Source organism: Hyperolius riggenbachi, chromosome 6 (genome assembly GCF_040937935.1).
Source record: "Hyperolius riggenbachi isolate aHypRig1 chromosome 6, aHypRig1.pri, whole genome shotgun sequence".
NCBI lineage: Eukaryota > Metazoa > Chordata > Amphibia > Anura > Hyperoliidae > Hyperolius > Hyperolius riggenbachi.
Genome location: NC_090651.1, coordinates 275,097,951 through 275,124,569, shown reverse-complemented (window position 1 = coordinate 275,124,569; position 26,619 = coordinate 275,097,951). Strand labels below are relative to the sequence as shown.

Sequence of the window (26,619 nt, the reverse complement as noted above, 5' to 3'; positions counted from 1 at the left end):
ACACACACACATACACATATATACACACACACGCACACACACATACACATATATACACACACACGCACACACATATACACACACACACGCACACATATATATATATATAAATATATAAATATATATATATATATATATATATAAATATAAATATATATATATATATATATAAATATAAATATATATATATATATATATAAATATATATATATATATATATATATATATATATATATATAAATATAAATATATATATATATATATATATATAAATATATATATATATATATATATATAAATATATATATATATATATAAATATAAATATATATATATATATATATATATATAAATATATATAAATATAAATATATATATATATATATATATATATATATATATATATATATATATATATATATATATATATATATATATATATATACACACACACACACACACGCACGCACAATTCACCTTTTCTCTTGAGTTACCTCCTAGGACAGTGGTTCCCAACCTTTTTGACATTGTGACATCACGGCAAATGCTCAGATCTCTGTGACACGTCACATATTTATAATATAAAAAATACTATTAATAACCACAAATGGATGAAGAGTGCATTATCCTGAATATACTTTAAAATGATGCCAGCTATGAGGGGGGTCGTTAGGGTTAGGCAACACTAGAGGGAGGGCTCATATCAGAATATGGTTATGTTTATTTTTAAATGGGGGGGGGGGGGGGGTTGGCTAGGCTTTGGCATAGGCTGTGGGGGAGGGGGGGGGGGGTTGGAGTGTTGGATAGTGTTAGGTATCGGTAGAGTGAGGGCTTGTGTGAGAGGCGCTTGGTATTCCCTAGACCTGCTACTATTATATATGCCTCATATTATTGCCTGATGAAGCAGGGTCAACACCTGTGAAACTTCTCGTGGAGTATGTCAATAAGAACCTTTGGATCTTAAATTGACAGTATTTGCGTCTGCTTCAAGGAGGTAAGTCCTCTGCAGCCTCCTCAGCATTTTTAACCATTTTAGCTATTTTTATTCTTCTGGCGCCTCTATTTTCTTTACACAATATTTGAGTCCACCCTTGGTTGAAGGGTGATACTACCCCTTTATTCTGATCTATGGAGAGCGACTTCTTAATCCTGAGTGGGGATAGTTCTGATCTCCCTAACTCCCTGTGAGTATTACTTTGCTTACTGTTCATTATCCATTTAAATACCAGTACTTACTACACTATATTGGGCTCTCGGTGTCCCCTCCTTTGTGTGAGAATAGGGTTAGGTTTAGCAATAGTAAAACCAGAATAACCACTGCCTAAATAGTAGAATACTGGTACTTTTACTGATATTCTACTAGTGGCCATCTCCAGCACCCAAATTTTCACAGCACCCTTTTTACACGTACACCCCAAAGCGTCCCCTGAGCAGTAGTGCATAATTTTGTTAAAGGGAAGGTCCAAGCAAAATAAAAAATGAGTTTCTCTTACCTGGGGCTTCTACCGGCCCAATGCAGCCATCCTGTGCCCTTGTAGTCACTCACTGCTGCTCCAGTCCCCCGCTGGCAGCTTGCCGACCTCGGAGGTCGGCGGGCCGCATTGCGCACATTTTTACGCATTCCCGCTAGTGCAGGAACAGTGACATATACATTTTTACGTGTTAGTGGTGCAATGCGTAAATTTTTACGCGTTGCACAACTAACGCGTAAAAATGTATGTGTCACTGTTCCTGCACTAGCAGGAATGCGTAAAAATGTATGCAATGCGGCCCACCGACCTCCGAGGTCGGCAAGCTGCCAGTGGGGGACTGGAGCAGCAGTGAGTGACTACGAGGGCACAGGATGGCTGCATGGGCTGGTAGAAGCCCCAGGTAAGAGAAACTAATTTTTTTATTTTGCTTGGACCTTCCCTTTAATTTCTCCTGGCAGCCACATGATTACAATCTGTACACGCACCAGCACTGCTGTGGGGCCTACGTATATATATATATATATATATATATATATAGCGCCAGTGACCTGAGCGCAGAGCGAGTCAAATGCTGGCTCAGCCTACTGCGGCTCAAATCGCCGGCGGCGTAAAATACTATTCCCCCTCCGAGTTGTTGCAAGGAGTTGGAGGAGTAATTCCGAGTTTGGCGGTCGCCGGAACCCCAAATTACTCTTGCATGGGGCGCTTAATATAGCACTAGTGCTATAGCGCCAAACAGCCTGCTTCAGCTGAGGGCCCTTCTGCTATATTCAAATTGAATGTATGGAGCATAATAAAGAAGCCATGGATGAGGAGCAAACATGTACATACAAAAAAGCCATCCATCTAGCAGAAAATGACCATCTAGACAAATGCCAAGTGAATAATAATATATATTTATTGGGACGTGTCCCACGAAAAAATAAGTAAAAACAATTAAAAACACACACAGCGTGGTAGAGAGTGTCAATAATCACAATTGTGTGAAACCATATGATAATGGTCACAGCAACCAAATACAAAAGTATCACAAACACACCTACCTGCACCTGTAGGCAGCTGCCAAAAAGTTTGATAATAAATGTAACACAAACAAATTGGCAGGTAAGGTATAATAGAAACACAATGTGGATAATGGCACAATAGACCCAGTGCAAATGCAATACAGGTCACACACTAATCTGTCACTCACAGTGCATGTAAAATGGGGCCAAACACACAATGTGGAATAATGGTACAGTGGATCCAGCAAGAGAACAATCTGGATCACAAACTGAAAATAAACGGATGAAAAAACACCAACCTGCAAGGAAAAAAGATGAAAATTGAAAAAGCAGCTTACCAACAGGTTCAGGTGCGCCCAGGACCCTCACCACCACTGCCGTGTGAAACTCACGCGTTCCGCAGCTAACCTGCTTCTTCGGAGATCTACCACGCTGTGTGTGTTTTTAATAGTTTTTACTTATTTTTTCGTGGGACATGTCCCTAATAAATATGCAGTGGTTTGTAAAAGTATTCGGTCCCCTTGAAGTTTTCCACATTTTGTCATATTACCACCACAAACAGGAATCAATTTTATTGGAATTCCACATGAAAGACCAATACAAAGTGGTGTACATGTGAGAAGTGGAACGAATATCATACAGGATTTCAAACATTAAAAAAAAAAAAGACTGCAAAGTGGGGCGTGCGTAATTATTCGGCCCCCTGAGGTAATGCTTCGTAGAACCACCTTTTGCTGCAATTACAGCTGCCAGTCTTTTAGGGTATGTCTCTACCAGCTTTGCAGACTGAAATCCGTGCCCATTCTTCTTTGCAAAACAGCTCCAGCTCAGTCAGATTAGTGGGAAAGTTCAAAACGCTCTACCCCCTCAAATCAGACCAGCAGGTGCAGGACCAGGAAAGCCAAGCCAATTCTCAAATATGCACAGAAGGATCCGCAGACCAGGTGCTGGTAGAAAAAATGCTGTTGTTCTTTATTCAAAAGATTCCACATGACATAGCAATAAAACCACAAGGTTCAACTGACGCGTGTCGGGCTTACAATCTGCCCTTAGTCATAGTTAAAAGTGAACCTGCAAGGGGAAGGCTTTATGTAGGTGGGAGAAGAACAGACTCCACCCCATACCCCAACCAGCCTTCACCTTAAAGGAGACATATACAAGTATACATAGTACATAGATACATAAGAAAATATTCAAAATATCTGAGATTATGAAACAGATTAAAAGGTTATCTGGATAAAAAATCATCTCTGGAAAAAACAATGTGCCTCAAATTGCCCACAAAAAGGGTTTCCAAATAGAGGAGGGGAAAGAGCACCTGGGTCCCAGGAGAGGGCGAGATGGAGGGAAATGGCAAAATTAGTGATCATAGACTAAACTCAGATCCCAACGTGTATTGAGACCCTTTGGAATGCGAGTGTCCATCTTATGGATCCAATATGCCTCTCGCCTCAAAAGCAACTTATAGATGTCACCACCTCTCTTGGGACTCACCACCCGTTCAACCCCCTGAAAAACAAAGGAGGAAAGATCGCCTTTGTGTACATTTTGAAAGTGCTTTGAAACCACCGACTTTTCGAAGGTGTTCCAATTTGTACCGCAATAATGTTCGGCAATGCGGGCTCTCAAGTTGCGGGTGGTGCACCCCACATATTGTAGGTGGCATATAGTGCAGGAAATAACATAAATAACGTACTTAGTATCACAATTCACATATTGTTTAATGGGGAAATTGGTACCAGTGGCAAAAGAAACGATGGAAGATCCCTTTTTGTGGCAGTGACAATAGTGGCAGGTTGTGAACCCGCAGGGATAAGATCCCACCGTTGCCAGCCAGGTAGGCGGACGAGTCGGGAGGGGGGACTGAAAGGAGCTGGGGGAAAGAATAGACCCAAGGGTGCGTGCCCTTTTGGCAGAGAAGCGGCATCCCTTCTTTAAAATAAGTTTAAGTTTAGGATCGGAGTGCAGCACCGGGAGATATTTGCTCACAATATGCGTGATTTTATTATACTCGAGGCTGTACTCCGTAACAAATGTCACCCTGTCGTCTCGGCCCCCATCCCGGTCTCTAGTATGTAAGAGTTCACTTGGTGGTTTTCTGGTACCTCTAATTCGTCCCCTAGTTAACTGTTTTTTTGTGTAACCTCTTTGTTTTAATCTGTCTTCTACCAAAAGACACTCCTGCTCCAATTGTTCAGGGCTGGAGCAGTTGCGAGCTGCCCGAGTGAATTCCCCTGTGGGAATAGCATTGATAGTGTGTCTTGGGTGGCAAGAACTGGCAAGAAGTATGGAGTTACCTGCTGTGGGCTTGCGGTATGTTTTGGTGGAAACTAGATGGAGTGAGGGATCCCCAGTCAGGGTTAGGTCCAAGTAGTCAATGTGTGTGTTATGGTGGCTCATGATGAATGTGAGATTGAGATCATTGCTATTGACATAAGCCAAGAAGTCATCCAGAAGGCCGGGAGGACCCCCCCACACCAAAAGCAAATCATCTATAAACCTGCCATACCAAATGATATGGGGGGCAAAGGGGTTCTCATCCCCAAAGATGCGGAGCTCCTCCCACCATCCCATAAATAGGTTGGCTAGAGAGGGGGAAAATTTCGCCCCCATAGAAGCTCCGCATCTCTGGAGGTAGAACCCCGAATCGAACATAAAATAATTATGTGTGAGGAGGTACTCTACGGCCCTCAAGAGGTAAGATCGCAGGGGAGCGTCAAAAGTAGAGTACTTATCAAGGTGAAAGTCCAAAGCCTTTAACGCGAGTCTGTGTGGGATTGAGGAATATAAAGAGGCAACATCCAACGTTACCCAATGAAAATGTTCCTCCCACACAAAGTCTGCAAAACTGGACAAAACATGTCGAGTATCCTGTAAATAGCCTGGTAACCTCAGAACTAGGGGCTGCAGATGTGAATCGACCCACTCGCCGAGGCGCTCGCCCACGGAGCCGATACCCGCCACAATAGGTCGGCCCCGGGGGGGAGCGCCCGGCTTGTGTATCTTCGGGAGGTGATGAAAAACAGGGACAATAGGATGAGATGGGCATAAGAATTCTGACATACTTTTAGTAATGACGCCCATATTCTGTCCCAATTCCAAAAGCCCCCGAAGATCACTAAGGAAATCCATGGTAGGATTTCGGAGTAGGGGCCGATACACATCCGCATCCCCCAATTGCCTCAAGGCCTCCGACCGGTAGTCTACAGCATCCAGGACAACGACCGCACCACCCTTGTCCGCAGAGCGGATGACAATGTCAGTATTATTTTGTAAAGAAATCAGAGCTTGCCGCTCAGAGGACGAGAGGTCAGACGGTGCCCTGGACGACCTCGACAAACCGGTGAGTTCCTTCTCTATGAGATCCTGAAAAGTATCAAGCTCAGGAGACCTAGCATTAACTGGATAGAATGAGGGGTTAGAGACCCTAATAGGTATAACCTGTTTGATGTCAACTCCGACAGTGTCACTGTCATCTAACGCCTGTAAAGCTAAAATATTCCTAACGTCACAGAAGGAGGGAACATCCTCAATCTCAGTCCGTGGCCTGGACATTGGCAAACAGGGTTCGATCGTCTCGGAAGGATCTTCAAAAAAATGTTTTTTCACTACTAGATTTCTTACAAATTTATTGAGATCCAAAATTGTACGAAACAGATCGAAATGGTTAGAAGAGGCAAATGATAAGCCCCTGGATAGCAGTTTGACCTGATCAGGAGAAAGGGTGTAACTGGAAAGGTTGACTACATTGTGTGTGGAGGGCTCACTACTGGAAACTATCTGGTGCCTCGACTTGCTGTGTTTGCGCCCTGCTCGTCTAACACGTTTCTTTTTTGTTGTTTTCGTTTCTTGGTTCTGTTTGGTTTCCTCTGTGTGTCCTGTAGTAAGATGGCTGGGAGATGGGAACCCCTGACGTTTGAAGAGGAGGAGGGTCCCCTGATTGACGGGTAGTATTGGGAAAAATGGATTGTAAGTTCCTACGATTAGAATCAGGGGCCTCAGAGGTGTCTGATTGAGAGCCTGAGGTGTCTAGGGAACTAAAGCTCACATTTATCTTAGGAGTGAACTTTTTCAAGATGGACTTGGGAGACCTATAGAAAGACTCCCATCTCCTCCATTCATAAACTACATTGCGGTTGTAATCGTTGGTGTCTCTGAGGAATTTAACTCGTTTGGTCTCCATGATGATAGTTTCAAGTTTACTAATGTTGTTCTTGAGTTTACAATTAAGTTCATCATAGAGGTTCAGGGAGTCGAACCTCCTCAGATCCTGACTGGTTTTGTCAATCTGCAGCTTGATGTCTATTAACTTTTGTTCTAGATGGACTTAGACTTAGATGGACAGCGTTTGTGAACAGCAGTTTTCAGACCTTGCCACAGATTCTCGATTGGATTTAGAGCTGTACTTTGACTGAGCCATTCTAACACATGGATATGTTTTGTTTTAAACCATTCCATTTTTGCCCTGGCTTTATGTTTAGGGTCGTTGTCCTGCTGGAAGGTGAACCTCTGCCCCAGTCTCAAGTCTTTTGCAGACTCCAAGAGGTATTCTTTCAAGATTGCCCTGTATTTGGCTCCATCCATCTTCCCATCAACTCTGACCAGCTTCCCTGTCCCTGCCGAAGAGAAGCACCCCCAGAGCATGATGCTGCCACCACATTTGACAGTGGGGATGGTGTGTTCAGAGGGATGTGCAGTGTTAGTGTCTCTGCCACACATAGCATTTTGCATTTTGGCCAAAAAGTTCCAGTTTGGTCTCATCTGACCAGAGCACCTTCTTCCACATGTTCGCTGTGTCCCCCACATGGCTTGTGGCAAACTGCAAATGGGACTTCTCTTGCTTTTCTGTTAACAATGGCTTTCTTCTTGCCACTCTTCCATAAAGGCCAACTTTGTGCAGTGCATGACTAATAGTTGTCCTATGGAAAGATTCCCCCACTTGAGCTGTAGATCTCTGCAGCTCGTCCAGAGTCACCATGGGCCTTTTAACTGCATTTCTGATCAGCGCTCTCCTTGTTCAGCCTGTGAGTTTAGGTGGACGGCCTTGTCATGGTAGGTTTACAGTTGTGCCATACTCCTTCCATTTCTGAATGATCACTTGAACAGTGCTCTGTGGGATGTTCAAGGCTTTGGAAATCTTTTTGTAGCCTACGCCTGCATTAAATTTGTCAATAACTTTATCCCTGTCTGGTGTGTTCTTTGGACTTCATGGTGTTGTTGCTCCCAATATTCTCTTAGGCCTAGTGCACACCAAAAACCGCTAGCAGATCCGCAAAATGCTAGCAGATTTTGAAACGCTTTTTCTTATTTTTCTGCAGCGTTTCAGCTAGCGTTTTGCGGTTTTGTGTAGCGGTTTTGGTATAGTAGATTTCATGTATTGTTACAGTAAAGCTGTTACTGAACAGCTACTGTAACAAAAACGCCTGGCAAACCGCTCTGAAGTGCCGTTTTTCAGAGCGGTTTGCGGTTTTCCTATACTTAACATTGAGGCAGAAACGCATACGCAATCCAAAATCTGCAGCAGCCCGGGAGTATGCGTTTCTGCAAAACGCCTCCCGCTCTGGTGTGCACCAGCCCATTGAAATACATTACCCTAGCGGATCCGCACCCGCAAGCAGATCGCAAACCGCAGCGGAAACGCTCCGGTGTGCACTAGGCCTTCGACAACCTCTGAGGCCCTCACAGAGCAGCTGTATTTGTACTGACATTAGATTACACACAGATGCACTCTATTTAGTCATTAGCACTCATCAGGCAATGTCTATGGGCAACTGACTGCACTCAGACCAAAGGGGGCTGAATAATTACACTCACCCCACTTTGCAGTTATTTATTTTTAAAAAATGTTTGGAATCATGTAGGATTTTCATTCCACTTCTCACGTGTACACCACTTTGTGTTGGTCTTTCACATGGAATTCCAATAAAATTGATTCATGTTTGTGGCAGTAATATGACAAAATGTGGAAAACTTCAAGGGGGCCGAATACTTTTGCAAACCACTGTATATTATTATTCACTTCACATTTGTCTTGATGGTCTTTTTCTGCTAGATGGATGGCTTTTTTGTATGTACACCCTTCTGCTATATTGACACTCCATGCAAACCCCCAAAGCTGCACACACGTCAATCACAGATTTGAGAGATATCATACTGTACTGTTTCCTGCACATTACAGCTCTGGTGCATTAACTTTTTTCACTCGTATGCATATAATAGCTTTTCAGAAGACTGCATGCAAAGAAATCACTACAAATAAACTGGACCTCGTTTCTTTTACCACTGATTCATAGTACTAATTTGCTCACTTGTCAGTTGTCTATTGGGGGCTGCTGTTGAAATTTGTGGACCTTCAGCAGGTGAAGAGGAGACCTGGGAGCTTGAATATTAAGGAATAAAAGTTAATCTTTAGTCAAACTTTACCAGTGAATGAATGTTTACCAGTTAGACATATATAGGTGGGATTGGAGCTAAGGTTTTTTTATTTCAATAAGTAGTCACTTAACAGTCTGGCCCTTATTTAATTTACTGGTTTTCTTCTATACATTTTCTTGGTACCTTATCAAGAAATGCATTTCAAGCCACCAGAAAGCACAGAAATATTCAGAATAATTTGGACAGCATCTTTTCACCCAGTTTTCCAAATGCAGAATGCTGAAAAGTTGATTTAAACAGAAAATGAAAAATTGATCTCCTAGTAGAAAAAGTGAATTTAAAGACTTCCGGTTCCGGCGCCTGGATGAGCGGACGCTAAGAGCGGAGCTCCGAGAGCGAGACCCAGAGAAGCGACGAAGCACCAGATAAAGTGCCCCTAAAGTGCTCACCTGCCACACTGGGAGGCTCACGGAGGAAACACGGCAACATAAACAGGCCGATGGATCACTACCTGCGGCCGGCGGAGGAGAAACGCGGCAAGCGGGGAGGCCGCTCGCCTACGCCCAAGATGGCCGCCGGGGGCACAAACAGCATGAGGAGACATCCCGGAGCTCGCAACATTCACAGCAATCGCAGGAGTGGGAACAAGCCAAAACGAGAGACAGGGACTGGGACACGGAGTCGGAAGACCAGCAGGGTGAGTTGGACGGCAACATAGACCCAGCACATCTACACAGCCTGGCCACCGCTGTAGTGCAGAAACTCACTCCAGACCTGCAGGCCATGATACACACAGCCATGACCCAGTCCCTGCAAAAAGTTCATAAAGACATCCTAGCTCAGGCAAACAGAATCAAGCAGGTGGAGCAGCGTACTTCATCTTTAGAAGATAAACACATAATACACAAAACGAAGATTAAAAAGCTTGAGGCAGAAAACACCTTCATGAAAGATAAACTGCAAGATCTGGAAAATAGATCGAGGAGAAGCAATGTACGGGTAGAAGGCCTACCTGAACCACATACAGCAGCCACGCTAATTCAATTTTGCGCTGAAACAATACCTCAATTGCTAGGCCTACCTACATCTTACAAAGTGGAGCGAGCTCATCGAGTAGGCCCACCGAGAGACGGATCCAAAAACAAGGGACCGAGGATAATAATGGTCAAATATCTTGATTACGCAGACAAGGATCTCATCATGCGCACTTATAGACAACTTCAGCAACCTCTCACACACCAGGGCGCCACACTCCGTCTCTTTAACGATTATTTGATTGAGATATCTAAACAGAGGCAAGGTTTCACAAATGCATGCTCTCAGTGTATCAAGAGACAGTGGAAATTTGCATTACTCTACCCAGCCATCCTGAGAGTAACAGATGGTGCCGGGAAACAGCATGTTTTTAAAAGCCCAGAGGAGGCAGAGAAATTTCTGACAACCACAGCAAACCTAACAGCCAGCCAAGATCAAGGCACACCAGAAGAAGCTGACAACATACAGGAAGGAGAGTAACTTTATAAAAAGGGTTTATCTTAAAATGGAGGGGCATTGTTCTATAAATAAAAGACTTATGTCTTGAGAAAGTTCGCTTCACAAGAGTGTGTGAAGAAGAGGGACGATGGAGAGTTGCTTCACTCACCAGGAAAAAAGTGAAGTCATTTACACGGTTAAATTGGGGATATCTTGTTTTGAAAATTATATTTTTACTTACCTTAAGCTGTTTATAGAGGGGGGAAGGGGGGAGGGGTTAAAAGGGAAAGGGGAACTCTCTGCTGCACACTTAGACGAGAAAAGATAACATATAGGAACAGGGGTTGTGAGCCGAATCCATACTCATTCTTACTGGCACAATGTCTCAAAATCATTTCATGGAATACCAAGGGAATGCGTACCCCAGCCAAACGTTCGCAAGTACTGAGGCACTTAAAGAAATTACATGCAGACATCGCACTCCTACAGGAGACACACTTAAATACCTCAAGTGCAAAAATTTAAAAAAAAAGGATGGGTGGGAGAAGTTTATTGTGCTGCCGCAGATGACAGGAAAGCTGGTGTAATAACACTAGTCCATAAGAGACTAGCCCAAAAAAAAATAAATTTAAACTCAGATGCCAAGGGGACATGGGTACGGATTCGGATCCAACAAGGCTCGGAAAGTACTGATCAATATAATGTGTATGCTCCTAATGATGACAATGCTTCTTTTTTACAGGAACTGAATCATAATATAACAGTAATGAATACTAGCACCTTTATAATTGGGGGTGATTATAATGCAGTATTAGACCTGCAAGAGGATAGAACAACGAAAAAACAGATCCAGGGGTTATATAAAAAGAAAGCTGAACATTTCAGCAACTTTGTAGAAGAGCTGAACTTACTGGACTCCTGGAGAATAATGCATCCAAGTGATAAACAAATTACATTTTATTCACAGCCCCATGACATGTGGTCACGCTTGGACTATTTACTAGTATCCCCTAGCACATTTAAGAAGACACTGACAGCCGAAATACACGATATGGTCATATCAGACCACACTCCAATATCAATAGAGATCCGAGAACTCATTCCTAGAGGCACAGACATTTTATGGAGATTCCCAACGCAATTGTACGAAAATGAAGAATTCAAAGCCCTGATAAAAAACTGAGGGATGCAATATTCTGAGGAGAATAAATCCAGCATGGATAACCCTTATTTGTTCTGGGAAGCATCGAAGCCTGTGATGAGAGGTCACATCATTTCACACTTAGCGGGTAAAAAGAGGCAAGCAAACATAGCCTATATGGAAGCTATAAAAAAGGTTAGAGAGACAAGTAAAAAATTCCAAAAACACCCCACAGATATAATTAGGAAAAATTGGTTAAGCACAAAAGCAGAAGTAAACAGGTGGATGGCGGAGAAAGAAAAATTAAATCAATCCCACCAGGCCCTTCGGTTCCATAGACTAGGAAATAAAATGGGGAGGTTATTAAGTAATTTAGTCATAGGAGCTAGACATACAACACAGATACAGGCTCTAAAATCAACACAGGGGGGAATAACTAATGACCCTAAGACGATAAATTAAATATTCCAGCAATTTTACACAGATCTCTATAGAGACAAAGGGGACCCTTTAGACAATAGCAAAGTACAAAAATTATTAAAAGAGGCAGACCTACCACAAATAGAAGAAGATGATATGAGGGAATTAAATAAAGAGATATCCCAATCAGAAATAATAGAGACCATAAAGGGATTAGCTAATGGGAAATCACCAGGACCAGATGGGCTAAGCTCAGAATACTACAAACTTCTTAAAGAGAACCCGAGGTGTGTTTAAAGAATGTTATCTGCATACAAAGGCTGGATCTGCCTATACAGCCCAGCCTCTGTTGCTATCCCAAACCCCACTAAGGTCCCCCTGCACTCTGCAATCCCTCATAAATCACAGCCGTGCTGTGAGGCTGTGTTTACATCTGTAGTGTCACTCTCAGCTGCTCCCCCACCTCCTGCATAGCTCCGGTCCCTGCCCCCGTCCCTTCCCTCCAATCAGCAGGGAGGGAAAGGATGCAGGCGGGGACTGGAGTTCTGCAGGAGGCGGGGAGAGAAGCAGACTGACACTATAGAGATAAACACAGCCAGCTCTGACAAGCTGATTGTCAGCAGCGTGGCTGTGATTTATGAGGGATTGCAGAGTGAAGGGGGGCCTTAGGGGGGTTTGGGATAGCAACAGAGGCTGGGCTGTATAGGCAGATCCAGCCTCTGTATGCAGATAATATTCTACAAACCCACCTCGGGTTCTCTTTAAAGAAGAAGTAGTCCCACATCGCCACACATTATTCAATAGAATAATAAAAACAGGCAATCTTTCGGACACAGCTAATAACGCATACATAAAAGTACTACCAAAAGAAGGCAAGGATCTAAAACAGCCAGAGGCCTATAGACCCATTTCCTTAATGAACCAAGACCTCAAATTGTTAACAAAAATAATGGCAGATAGATTGTCCAATATCCTCCCCACACTAATAGGAAAACACCAAGCAGGATTTATTAAACATAGATCAGCAGTAGCGAATGTAAGAAAAGTACTGACAGTTATAGATTATACCAAATTGTACCCAAAAACGTCAAAAGACTACGCCCTGCTATTGTTAGACGCCGAAAAGGCGTTTGACAATGTAAGATGGCAATGGCTGCAAAACATCCCATCTAGCATGAAAATTCTCAGGCCCATTGATTACTCTAATCGAGGCGTTACAGAAGTCACCAACCTCACAAATATACACAACCGGATTTTTACCCCCAACATTCCCTCTACAAAAAGGGACAAGGCAGGGGGTGCCCATTGTCACCCCTGCTCTTCAACCTAGCAATAGAACCCATGGCAAAAATCCTCCACAAAAGAATTAAAGGTATCAAGGTGGGAAAGGTGGAACTAAAACAAATGTTATTTGCCGATGACATAATCTTATTTATGGCCAAGCCCCAAGAACAAATCGAAATGGTATTTGCCTTAATTAAAGAAATAGGGGAACTAAGTGGTTTTAAAGTTAACCAGAATAAAAGTGAACTACTGATGCTCTCATCGCAGGCTTTGTATGATAGGCAACTTAAGGAAACGGGGGTAAAAATTAGTACAAAAAGTTAGATATTTGGGAATTAACTTTACAAGGGATCCTGCATCTGTGTACGATTTAAACTATCTTCCCCTGATACATAAATTAAAACAGCAGATGACATCCTGGAATTCGCTACCAATCAATATTATGGGCAGAGTAGCTTTAATTAAATCAGTGATCTTTGGCCGCATATTATATCCACTACAGACGATACCCCTACTCCTCAAGCATAAACATGTGAAAGAATTGGAGAGGGCGATGTCACACTTTATCTGGTCAGGTAAAAAACCCAGAATTGCCCTTCACAAGCTACAGTTTCCAAAAGAGAAAGCAGGCCTAGGCCTCCCAAACTTACCGCGATATAATTTGGCTTGTATATGCCGGCATATTAGAGATTGGATATGCAATTCCAGTGTGTTCTCAAATTTGACCCTAGAGAAATCCTTTGCTGAGCCGTGGTCGTTAGCAGCCATCCTACATACAAAATACAGTCACCTACCTCAGAAAATTAGACAAAGTGGGATAATGAGGGATACTTGGGTGGCATGGAAAGAACTCCGCAAACTATATAAAATGCCTATACAAATCTCAAAATATATGCCACTTTGGGGCCAGCCGGGATTTCCAGCAAGTCTGGCACACGAAGGGGTTCGGGATATGGGAAGATAAGGGTATAAATAAATTGGGATACCTGTTTATTCTCGACACAGGGAAATGGAAGTCTTTCATAGAGTTGAGGCAAGAGTTTAACATACCACGATCCCATTTCTTGTTTTATGCACAAATTAAGTCATATGTACAGTCAACAGTAGCAGATCTCTCCCAAGTAGCAAAACCTAACAACTTTGATAACTTTCTAAAGCCAAAGACACATGGTCTACCTCTATCGCAGATTCAACAACAATTTCAAGAAAAGCAACAAGGAACCCTAGCGTGAATACACTTTAAAAGGTGGCTGAAAGATATAACAGACATAGAACTACCACAAAAGATAATAGAAGGATATAAAGTATATAGACAGTACATCAAATGAAAGCTGGAGAGAATCCCACTTTAAAATGCTACACAGAGCAAAATATGCCTTCGATATAAAGTACAAGACTCCACCACAAAACTACAAAGCATGCTGCCCAAAATGCCAACTACCTAACGCCAGCCTCTTCCATTGTGTATGGGACTGTAGCATAATAACTGAGTTCTGGACGAAAATTCAATCAATGATCAAACAAATGTGTGGGAAAGATATTCAAATCACGCCTCAGACCTTTCGGTTCCACTACGAAGAACAACCGGAAAGCAGTGAGAGGAGAGGGGGTACACGACCATATAGCTCTCTATCCCCCCTAGGACACATTGGCCTCAATTCACTAAGCTTTATCAAACACTTTATCAAACTTTTGATAATTTACCTCATGGGTAAAATCTAATTTTGAGCTCACTAAGGTGTTATATGTTTATAGAATGTTTTATCGATAAAACATTCAATAAATCTATAACACCTTAGTGAATTCAAAATTAGATTTTACCCATGAGGTAAATTATCAAACGTTTGATAAAAAGTTTGATAAAGCTTAGTGAATTGAGGCCATTGTCTTGGCAGCGGCCAAGAAGGCTATATATAACAAGTGGATATACCCATCACACCCAGCAACATGGGATGTAGAACAGGAACTTTTACATTTATTCCATTTGGACAGAAACTACACTCTACAACAGAAGGGAAAATTCACAAAATCCTTCTTTAAGAAATGGAGAAAATATATAGTATATACGTATAATAAAGAGGAGATCCAAAGCATGATGGAACCTTTTCGCTACACAGAATGGTATGCAACTATGGACTTACTAAATAAGCTGGGAACACTCAAGATAACATCACAAAGGCCAAGCATATTAGACTAATCTATACTAATAAAATATAATGGACCACAAACCCAAGAAATACATAGAAAGGAATAGTGGCAGCAGAGAGAGGGGAGGGGGGGGGGGGGGGGGAGAATATATAGGGGTAAGGGGGGGGGGAAGGGGGGCAAGGGAGGGGTTTAAGGTTGTTTTCGTTTACTTGGTTAAATTGACATGACACAAACTTTAACCTCTCTAACCATAAGACGTATCAATGCAAGATGTGTTGTGAATGTACGGAATATCATGAGGCATTTGACATGTTGGCCTTGAGCCTTAATGCCTCAAAATGTTTTGTTTTTATGAAAATATAAAAAGCAAATAAAATGTTGTTAAAAAAAAGAAAAAGTGAATTTAAAAAGGGCCTATATGTTTTGTGTAGATAGTGGTCATAGTTTTAAATGATGACTCCCCCTTTTGTCAGCCTCCCTCATCTCTATACCGTCATGGTTTTAAGGAACTTGACGGCTCCATTTCTATTTTACTCAAGTTTTTATTTCTCTTTGCTACCAGGATTACTTGAAGTTTCATTAGTCAAGGTTATTAAAAATTTCTACATGTGGACCTTTATATTGAATAGGATTAAAGGATGTTTTGGCTTTGAGGTCAGTATGGAAAGGTTGATTCGTTAGCTGGTTGAGCAATGAATTTATTTCCTGGTCTGGAGGAACAATGCCCACAACATTTATCTCTGTGGACTTATGGCCAACAATGGTTATGATGGTTTTGTTTCTTATGGTAGCATAGGTCTCTATAACGAGAGCTTACAGACATACTGTATGCATGCAAATCAAGGTATTGGTCTGTTAAGTAGGACAAAAGATAATACTTTTCTTCGTATTAATTCCTCATGGTTGGCTAATAGATAGATAGATGGATAGATAGATAGATTGAAGATTGACATACGTTTAGAGATTGTGGATGACTGGGACCCTTTCATTCCACTATTTTTTTTTTTTTTTTGGGTGCAGGACTGTTGTCCTTCAAATTTACCCCTCCTGTTAGATCTGAAGGGGATAATGTGCTTTTCAATATTGTTTTCTGAAAATGTTTGATTATTTGAGTATGGGGTATTATTTTTGCAGGTTTGGTTCCATGTTGTTTTGGGCATGGCTGGTGTTAGGCGTGGGACTGAAAAATAATTTTGTACCTACCTGTGGAATGGAGGTGGATAATTGTTTGGTTGGTTGGGGATCTATTTCAGTATTCATCTGGTTTGGACATAAAGATTCCTGGGATGATGGGTGAGCTTCAGTTATAGCCTCTGGCAGGTTGATCACACTTGAGATTTCAGTTGACATCAGTGGATTTGTTTTAGCTTTCTCCAGAAGCAAAGTGGTTGTTGTAACTTCAAGTTGGATGGATTGTAACTTACAAATGGTAATTCAACATTATCATCTTACGATCTTTTAATGGATCTTGGGAGACATTCCTTTCCACAATCAGTTGTAATAATTGTAAGAGATTGGAATTCTCCTGCAAAGCAAATTTCCTAAACAAAGCAGGGTCACGGTCTAGAGGGAAATCTGCATCACTGTTCATTGTTGTAAAGGGTGAGGGTCCATATTTATTCTTTCCCAGCCTTATAACTTTCATCAAAACCTGGGGAGGCCTAACGGGAATGTGGCCCATTGGGTAGAGCAGGCTTTCTCATTCCCTGGTACCCCAGGGTTCCTTGAGGTTTTTGCAGGGGTTCCCTGACATTCTCCCCTCCCATGACAGTGGTGGGCTGAGAAGTACCTCTTTGGCGCGCGCGCGTGCGTGTGTGTGTGTGTGGGGGGGGGGGGTGGTACTGTATAAAGAAGCACTAAAGTGGAGGTCAGAATACAGAATAATAAGTAGCACATTAATATGAAAACAAAAAAACGAATAGAATAAATAGGATGTAGAACAAGCAGCACCATAATAAGGAGTAGAGTAATAAAGAGAACTGCTACTAGGGGAGCACTATCATTTTGGGATCTATAGCAAGAAACACTTACATGCCCTACAGTACTGTAATAGGAAAACATGAAAGGAAGAAACATGGAATGGTGGCTACACAGCAAGGATGTTACAATGAACAACCATTTTTAACTTTTTGCAGACCGACACAGTTTAAATCTACGTCGGGCGGGTGGTGCTGCAGTTCTGATCGGACGTAAACTCTACGTCCCTTTCACCGCACGTCCCCGCGGTTTTCTACCCGCCACAATCTGCTGCCCTGCCGCCTCTATGACGGCAGAGCACTGTGTACCGCTCAGGAGACGTTTTCATTGGCTCCGGGCCCTGTCATTACTGTAAGCCAATCCCATTGGCTTACATTGAGTGACAAGGTCAGGAGCCAATGAAAGCGGCTCCTGACCAGCGCACAGCGCTCTGCTGTCATAGAGATGGCAGAGAGAGCAGCCTGCGGCGAGGACAGAGCGGCGTAACTGGCGGATTATTGCGGCGATTCGTTGGAATGCTGCGTTTTAGCGTACCAGCAGCCTCTGGTCCTTAAGGGGGCAGAGGCTGCTGGTACCGACGTGGTTAAAGACTAGCAAAATAAAAATCCTCACTTCTCCCACTAATGCAGGGGTTCCTTGAGATCCAAAATTATTTGATGGGTACCTTCAGGCTAAAAAGGCTTAGAAAGGCTGTAATAAAGGGACTTAATCCTATTAATGAAACCTTCACCTAATCAAAATTTGTATAATTCTTTATTTAAAAAAACAAACAAATCTGGACAGTGAATTGAATACCATTTTTACATTTTGTCTCTAATGTAGGAGTTTTGACTGCAATAAATCTGATTTTATTTGTCTATGTAATATTATCGGTGCGCGTGTTGTATCAATTTCAAAAGATGGCTGCACTGAGTATGTAGAGTTAAACCATATCCCACCGTCAATACTAAAAACTTAAAAATATCAACTCATGCACCTCTGCAATAAATTAAATTGCATACATTAATTTGTAAATATAAAATATTTATAGCTTGCATACGTACAATAGATCTTATTCTCAAAACTGCTTCTCATCAAATACCTTGTATAGAATCTAATCAGATCCCATCAAAGCCTCTTGTAATCAGACTATTGAGCAGGCTTTAGCATCTAAAATATGAGCACACAAGTTAAAAGTTCCTAGAACTGCCCTAAAAGCATTGCATCAATCTGCAGTTAAAAGTCCCAAAAAAACCCGGCATGCACCAAAAGACTTTAGACATATGAGCGCTCCTGTTCAATGTCTTGATATGACAAATCCATTAAGAATACTGCACCAATCTGCAAATACTCAAATCCAGCCAGCGGGCACTGATATACTGGGCAATCCCACACACATTACACCTTAGTTGATACAATAGATCCGCTTCTGTGGCTGGTAGCCACTCACGTCACGTTTCCAGGAGGGGAGGAAGGAGACACTAGCCTCGTAGTCACTTGCCTCCCCCTCCTGGAAACGTGGGTGACTTGGCTACCAGCCGCAGAAGCGGATCTATTGTTTCAACTAAGGTGTAATGTGTGTGGGATTGCCCAGTATATCAGTGCCCGCTGGATTTGAGTATTTGCAGATTGGTGCAGTATCCTTAATGGATTTGTCATATCAAGACATTGAATAGGAGCGCTCATATGTCTAAAGTTTTTTGGTGCATGCCGGATTTTTTGGGACTTTTAACTGCAGATTGATGCAATGCTTTTAGGGCAGTTGTTCTAGGACCTTTTAACTTGTGTGCTCATATTTTAGATGCTAAAGCCTGCTCAATAGTCTGATCACAAGAGGCTTTGATGGGATCTGATTAGAGTCTATACAAGGTATTTGATGAGAAGCAGTTTTGAGAATAAGATCTATTGTATGTATGCAAGCTATAAATATTTTAATTATTTGATTTTGTATTTTACAAATGTATGCAATGTAATTTATTGCAGAGGCGCATGAGTTGATATTTTTAAATTGTATTTGTCTGCCAGTGCAACATATTAATCTTGTCATGTGAGGAACATGATGTTTACACTTGTTATATACTGTAATGGGTGTACTATCATTGGAGTAGCTCAAGCAGCCATGAGGGAAGGGAAAGGGCTTCATCCCCCCTCACCCCAAAGACTTCCCTCCAGTGCCTCTCTTCCTCAGTAACCATTGTTCACCCACAAAATAGAAATCAGTGCACCAGAGAACATATGGCTTACCTGCTCCTGCTCTGTATTCCTCTTCACAGCCTTTACTGACATTCATTAACACACAGCTTTGTATGGGTGAGGGAGAGATATGCTGGACCCATTTGCATGGATTTGATGGCTGCACTTATTAGAACTCCAGAGGTCACCACAGTGAGTTTTTAGATATACCCATGATTTGTTGGAAATGGTATCAGCACCAGGGATGAGCAACGGATAAATTCCGAATAGGTTTTATTGGAAATTCATCCAGGTAATTTGCACACCTGAGCCGGGGCGAGGGGGGGCGCGGGATGGTTAAACTTACCCAGGAGCCTTCTGCTTTAATCTGTCCCATGGCGCATCCCACACTGCATTCCAATTCACAGTCACGTGACTACCGCACTCCTCATTTCAGGTCGAAGGAGGAAGTGCGGTAGTCACGTGACCGTGAATTGGAATGCAGCGTGGGACGTGCCGTGGGACAGATTAAAGCAGAAGGCTCCTGGGTAAGTTTAACCCTGCTGAACCCCCCCTTCCCCATTCAGGTGTGCTAATTACCTGGATGAATTCCAAATAAAACCTAGTCGGAATTCATCAGTTGCTCATCCCTGATCAGCACTAAGGACGATCAATAAGATGCAAATCATTTCTCCTTACATTTAAGTTTCATGTAAATGTTATGCAGCTTGAACTTGGACCAATAAAAATTGACAGGAAGTTATTCTGATTGGTCCAATTTCAAGCTGCATATTATTTACATTAAATTTGAATGCATAGAGAAATTATTTGCATCCTATTGATCAGCCCCAATCCCCACTAAGGATGGTCTGTGGGATACAAATAATTCCAAATTGATGCAGGATTATGCAGCTTGTGAATGCAAATTTATGAAGTTTTAAAATGAACCACTCAAATCCAGCTGATGTGAAATTCAATTGGTCCATTTTCAAGCTATATAACCTGCAGAAACTTGGAACGATTTGCCTCTTCACTGACCATAATCAGCAGTTGCAACGTGGGAACATGATTTCTTTAATATTGTAGCCTACACCATGTGTAGGGGTGGGTGATCTAGATCCTAGGGATGATTACAGATATGCAAATTATTTAAACCTGGGTTTAAATTGATTGGTCCATTTTGAAACTGCATACATTTGCATAAAAATGTGCATAATTTCAGAACAATTTGCATCCCATTGATCATCCCTAATAGATACCACCAGGATTAATGTACCTGTTAGGGCCTATTTGCACTAGCTGAGAATTGTGGCAGTTTTTTGCATGTGATTTTGGATGCAGAAACGCAGCTTATTAAAATTAATAGACCGCATCAGAATGGCGTGTGGGGGAAAAAATGCATGTTGCATTTTTATGCAGAACGCATCTGAGTCGCCATAGCCCTGTATGGCATGGGAAAGCAATACGAATGTGAAATCGCATCAGAATGGGCACCGTATCCATTTGGAAACGGATGTGGCACTGGCAGCCCAGTGGAAATGCAGCCTAAGCTAATTTGCCAAGGGCCTTTTGCCTTGCTTAGAAGCCTACCTTCTGGCATTGACCCAAGACCAGGTTGTTTTTTTTTTTTTGTTACAAGGACCTTTTTCAGTTGCTGAAGATCAACTGTCCTGTGCACTACCACACATCACTGGGCCCCATTGTAAAATGTTGGTTGCATCCTTCACACCCCCTTCCCAAAACAAAGCATAAGGGTGCATTTACATCCATACAATTGTGTATGCATTTTCACAATATGGGGTTGATTCACTAAGAGAAATAGTGCGAGTAACCTCCTGTCCCTTCACAGGCAGCCTATTGGTCCGGGAGGAGTGGAGCGAGCGTAAAGTTACTAGCATTCGCTGTGCTGCAATATAGCTCCTGTCACTGGGGTTACTTACCCACACTATGTGGCCAATAGCGCACGTAGCATGCTAACAGTGACAATTGTATTGCATTGTAACAGATCATGTTGTTATAACTTTACTGTATGGTGTGAGTTCATGGATAATGCAAGTACGCACACAACGCATACATTATGCAACACACTAGATGACTCGGCCAAGGGGCCCGATAATGATGGCCTCTGCTGAGAATCTAGTATCTGTACGGCTCCCCCCGATGCCTTGGCTGGTAAACAGCCTGGTGGATAGGTTTGGCTAATTGGCGGAAGAGAGCATTATTCTCCCCACTCACCCAGCCTGCCGCATGGTGTCACTCCTGCACCACTACAACGGCTGTCCAACAGAACACATCACTAGCCTACAGGCTAGAGACCAGTCTGTACAGCCTCAGCCCTGCAATGTCGGCTGAAGGATCGAGACCTAATCCCTGCCAGGTGACATGCCTTGTATGTTGGTACAAGGTTTAAAGTATACCTGAACTGAGAGGGATATGGTGGCTGCCCTAGTTATTTCCTTATAAAACACAAATTGCCTGGTAACCTGCTGATCTTTCATGCATCAGTAGTGCCAGAATCACCCACCTGAAACAAGCATGTGGCAAATCCAGTCAGAGACACCTTATCGGCTTTGCTTGTTCAAGCTCAATGGCTTAAAAAGTGTCAGCCTCCATTTCCCTCCCAGTTCAGGTGTACTTAAAGTGAACCCAAGGTGAGAGTGATATAGAGTGAGGCTGCCACATTTCCTTTTGAACAATTCTAGTTGCCTGGCAGCCCTGCTGATTTTATTTGGCTGCAGTAGTGTCTGAATTACACCAGAAACCAGCACACAGCTAATCTTATCACTTCTGACAATATTGTCAGAAACACCTGATCTGCATATGCTTGTCCAGGGTCTGTAGCTGAAAGTATTATGCTACACACTGAGGTACACACTATGACATTTTTCTGGCAGACTTACTGTCCAATCGATTATTTCCAACATGTCCGATATGATTTCCAATCGATTTCCGATAGTTTTTCGTTCGTTTTCCAGTAGAAGTGAATGAAAAACAGTCGGAAATCGATCAGAAAATGATTGGAAATCAGATTGGCTATGTTGGAAATAATCGATCGGACAGGAATTCTGACAGAAAATGTCATAGTGTCCACCTAGCATTAGAGGCAGAGGATCAGCAGGATAGCCAGGCAACTGGTATTGCTTAAAATGAAATAAATATGGCAGCCTCCAAATCCCTCTCACCTTGGGTTCACTTTAAGTATCAGGTAACCAGTGTCATGTCCTTTGAAAATGCACTGCAATACAAATTTCCATTTCACTTTCAGCATTTATAAAGTAATCAGGGGAAGCAGCTTCAACAATCTAATCCCATATACCGGTAGTTATCTCAGTGAAGTATTATACTGATCATCAGTGACTCATATCCCTCATCTTATTTGTGTGCAATAAATAACATTTTTGAGTCTTACGTCAGAAAAATTATCATCATTTGCTGATGGTTTATCACTTTCCAGGAAAGTCATCAGTAGGAGAACTGACAAACTGAACTTTTTCCTGACTTCTAAATGTAAGGTTAAACCAGTGCAAAATTATAGTTCGGTAAAAAATCCCTCATATCTGGCACAGGCAGGAATTGCCTGATATGTGTGGGGGATAGATGCTAGAGAAGTCAAGCAACTGGCGCTAATACTAACACCCCAAACCCATGCAGAGCGGTGCGCAGCAAAAACTACTTACAAAACCACTTCTTGCAACTCAACTCCCAGCTGCTTTTCTGGGTCCTCTATTTACAGCTCCCGAAGTGTGCATGTGACCCCATGCATGTCAGGTGACCCACCAGGGGCCATACATGGACGCAGCACAGCAGCTGGGAGCTGCAGGAAGTGTAGAAGACATCTTCTGGAGGTTACGCAAGTCATTTCCGCTGCACACCACTCTGCAAAACAGGAAAGTTCTGCCCCTTTCTTCCCCTCAGGCATGCAGGTTGGTTGAGACTTATAGATACCGGAGTTCCAGATGGCCAGGACTTTTCAGTATTGTTAAATAAAGAGTGAGACACTAATTCACATGGACTATATAAAATCCAAAGTATTGCAGCACTTAGCAAATAGGACGGTGGAGTGCTCTAAAAAGGGAACCAGACCTCCAAGTAAAAGTACATCCACAGTAGTAGCTCTCAGTTTAAAAATCCAATCCTTTCACCCCACAGAATCTTCCCTGAAGAAAAACCACCTCAGATATACCAAAGAGACAGGGTAACAGTACAGGCTGTTTGAAAATACAATGCACCTTGTGTGACTTTCAGAGAGCCATATGATTCTGCAGCTGGTGAGCCCATATAGGCATGCAGCTCTACCTCATATATAAACTAACAACCTCCAATGTGTAAACCTTCTCAATTTATTCTCACAGACAATAAGTATTGCGCATACATTATAAACAAAGTATAAACAGAAGTATATCACCGATCCCCAAGTCTGGGCTGCGGCTCACGTCTTCCACGTTCAGAATCCTCCACGCTGGTTCCTCAGCTACACCCTACCGGTTTGATCACTAAAGTGACTCATCAGGGACTTGGTGTGCTTTGTCTTTAATATATGCACAATACTTATCTGTGAGAATAAATTGAGAAGGTTTTACATATTGGAGGTTGTTTGTTATATATTTAAGGTAATGCTGCATGCCTGTGGGGGTCAACAACTGTAGGATTATAAGGCTCCCTTTTTAGACCATGGAAGCATTGTTTACTTTGGGAGGCTGAATACCTGTAGTTTTATGCTGGGAATACTTGGGTTGGTTTTGCAGCAGATAGATGGTTAGATAATTGCTGACATGTCCGATCTCCCGTTCGATCATTTTGCCACTTGATTCCTAATAGAGTTAAAGGGAAGGTTCAAGCAAAATAAAAAAATGGGTTTCACTTACCTGGGGCTTCTACCAGCCTCATGCAGCCATCCTGTGCCCTTCTAGTCACTCACTGCTGCTCCAGTCCCCCGCTGGCAGCTTTCTGACCTCAGAGGTCGGCGGGCCGTATTGCGTACATTTTTACGCATTCCCGCTAGTGCAGGAACATTAAACCATACATTTTTATGCATTACTGGTTTAATGCATAAAAATTTACGCATTGAACCAGTAATGCATAAAAATTTATGTGTTAATGTTCCTGCACTAGCGGGAATGCATAAAAATGTACGCAATACGGCCGCCGACCTCTGAGGTCGGAAAGCTGCCAGCGGGGGACTGGAGCAGCAGTGAGTGACTAGAAGGGCACAGGATGGCTGCATGAGGCTGGTAGAAGCCCCAGGTAAGTGAAACTCATTTTTTTTATTTTGCTTGGACCTTCCCTTTAAATCCAAAAAGATAAGAAAAACGAGCGGAAGATAAGAGAATAGAGTGGAGAATCGAGAGGCAAAATTGATCGAGCGGAGAATAGAGCGGAAAAAATGACCCGTGTAAACACAGCATTACACAGTCTGCTCTAAACTGGCTGTATACAGTGAGCAGGGAGAAGTTTTTTTTTTGGGGGGGGGGGGTGATTGGATTAGAGGTTGTTATATTTGAGGTGACATTACTTCAGAGAAGATCCTGTGGAGTGGAAGGATTGAGCAATGCTACTGTGGATGTACTTAACTCACATGGACACCAGCTGAAAAAGTTTGGCACGCTCCACACCCTTTTGACTCGCTTCTACTCCACCATCATCAAGCCATTTCTTTACTCCTCTCTCATTGTATGGTGTGCAGGTGCCTCTGCCAGGAACAAGCACAAGCTTCAGAGAGTTATCAAAGCAGCTGAGAAGATCACTGGGACCACCCTTCCATCTCTAGACCTCCTATACTCCTCCAGACTGCAATAAAGGGCAACCAAGATTGCAAAAGAAACCCGGGAAACCACTACCTCAACTTACTCCCATTGGGCCGCAGCTTTAAAACCATCTCCACCAGGACCACCAGGCACAGGAACTCTTTATTCCCCCCAAAACTGTCCTTGCCCTAAACTCTGCCCCCACCAGCACCCACAATAAATGCAATATGTGATTCGAAATCCACTCTGTGTTATGTAAATTGCCCTATGTACAGTCATAGGCCATCTGCCTGTGTTATGTGTACCCGAGTTTTCCTGCCCATGTATATCCGCTGTGCTGTATGTGCCAAAAACAATTCCTTGACGATACCCAGTACTTGGTGAATAAATCTCTTCAGATTCTGATAGACAATCACACCTCTCTTCCATGAGCAGATGAAGGTGGAGAATTCCTCACCTGTTAGCTGCTCCCGTTCAAGGTGGGCACTAGCTAGCCAATGTGGCTAATCTAGTCAGACTTCAGTCAGAGCACCTGATCTGCTAGCTTGTTCAGGGCCTATGGTTAAAGGTATTAAAGGCTGGGAATTTGTATTTTTTAAGTGAAAGTCTATATGTCAACCTGTAAACCCCTCTCACATCAGGGCCCATATGCAAGTAAAACTCCAGAGTTTTCTACTAGGAGATAATTTTTCATCTTTTTAAAATAACTTTTCAGTACTCGACTATTGAAAAAGTACTGTAAAAATCATTTGCGAGCGCTGGTAACTTACTCACGCTCCTAACGGCTGCTCAACTGAACCCGCCCTGAGCCCAAGTGGTTCTAGTGGCTTCAATGGATGTGATCCCCACACGTTGATTGACACAATCAGTTACCTGTCAAGTGACAGGCAGCCTATTGGTCCAATCAAAGCACCAGGATCATGTCCCAGAAAGCCACTGGACCCGCAGGAGCTCAGGACGGGTTAAGTGGAGCAGCCCTTAGTTAGAATGAGCGAGCGCAAATTACCAGCACTCGCTATGCTGCACTACAGCAACATAGCATGCGCTGAGCTTGTGCTCCTTACGTACGCACAATACGCTGCCACTAGCACGCTTAGTGTGCAGGAACTTAAAATTAAGGCACGCTGATTAAATAGTGTAACAGGAGGTTAGTCACTCTATTTACATTCGTATGTAGGTAGAAAAAACCAAAGTCTTGTAAAAGTAATACCTTTTAATGGCTAACTGATAAAGTTAAATAATGCAAGCTTTCTGGGATCTAGTCCCCTTCTTCAGGCATATTTCTAGATGTTAGCTGTAGTAAAACACTGATATATTATATCTATATATATATATATACAATATATACATTTATTGTTTGGCTAACACGGTACAGAAACATTTTTACTACTATTTACATTCGTGAATCAACCCCAATGTGCCTAAAGATC

At 42.5% G+C, this 26,619-nt stretch overlaps 1 protein-coding gene and 1 long non-coding RNA gene across 3 annotated transcripts in view; one reads left to right on the top strand and one right to left on the bottom strand.

Annotated features, from left to right (window-relative positions):
- LOC137521533 (apolipoprotein A-I-like) overlaps positions 1–23,924 on the bottom strand; it is a 40,361-nt gene extending 16,437 nt beyond the window's left edge. Inside the window, exon 1 of one of the 2 annotated variants that reach the window (XM_068240913.1) lies at positions 23,818–23,924. The gene's annotated coding sequence lies outside the window, so the exon portion shown is untranslated. Of the gene's footprint in view, positions 1–23,674; positions 23,698–23,817 lie in introns of those variants that run through there. The other variant, XM_068240916.1, reaches the window with a different exon arrangement.
- LOC137521535 (uncharacterized) overlaps positions 1–25,591 on the top strand; it is a 70,524-nt gene extending 44,933 nt beyond the window's left edge. The window contains exon 2 of the long non-coding RNA XR_011022145.1: positions 25,129–25,591. This is a non-coding gene — a long non-coding RNA (uncharacterized lncRNA). The remainder of the gene's footprint in view (positions 1–25,128) is intronic.
- Positions 25,592–26,619: the final 1,028 nt, after the last annotated feature.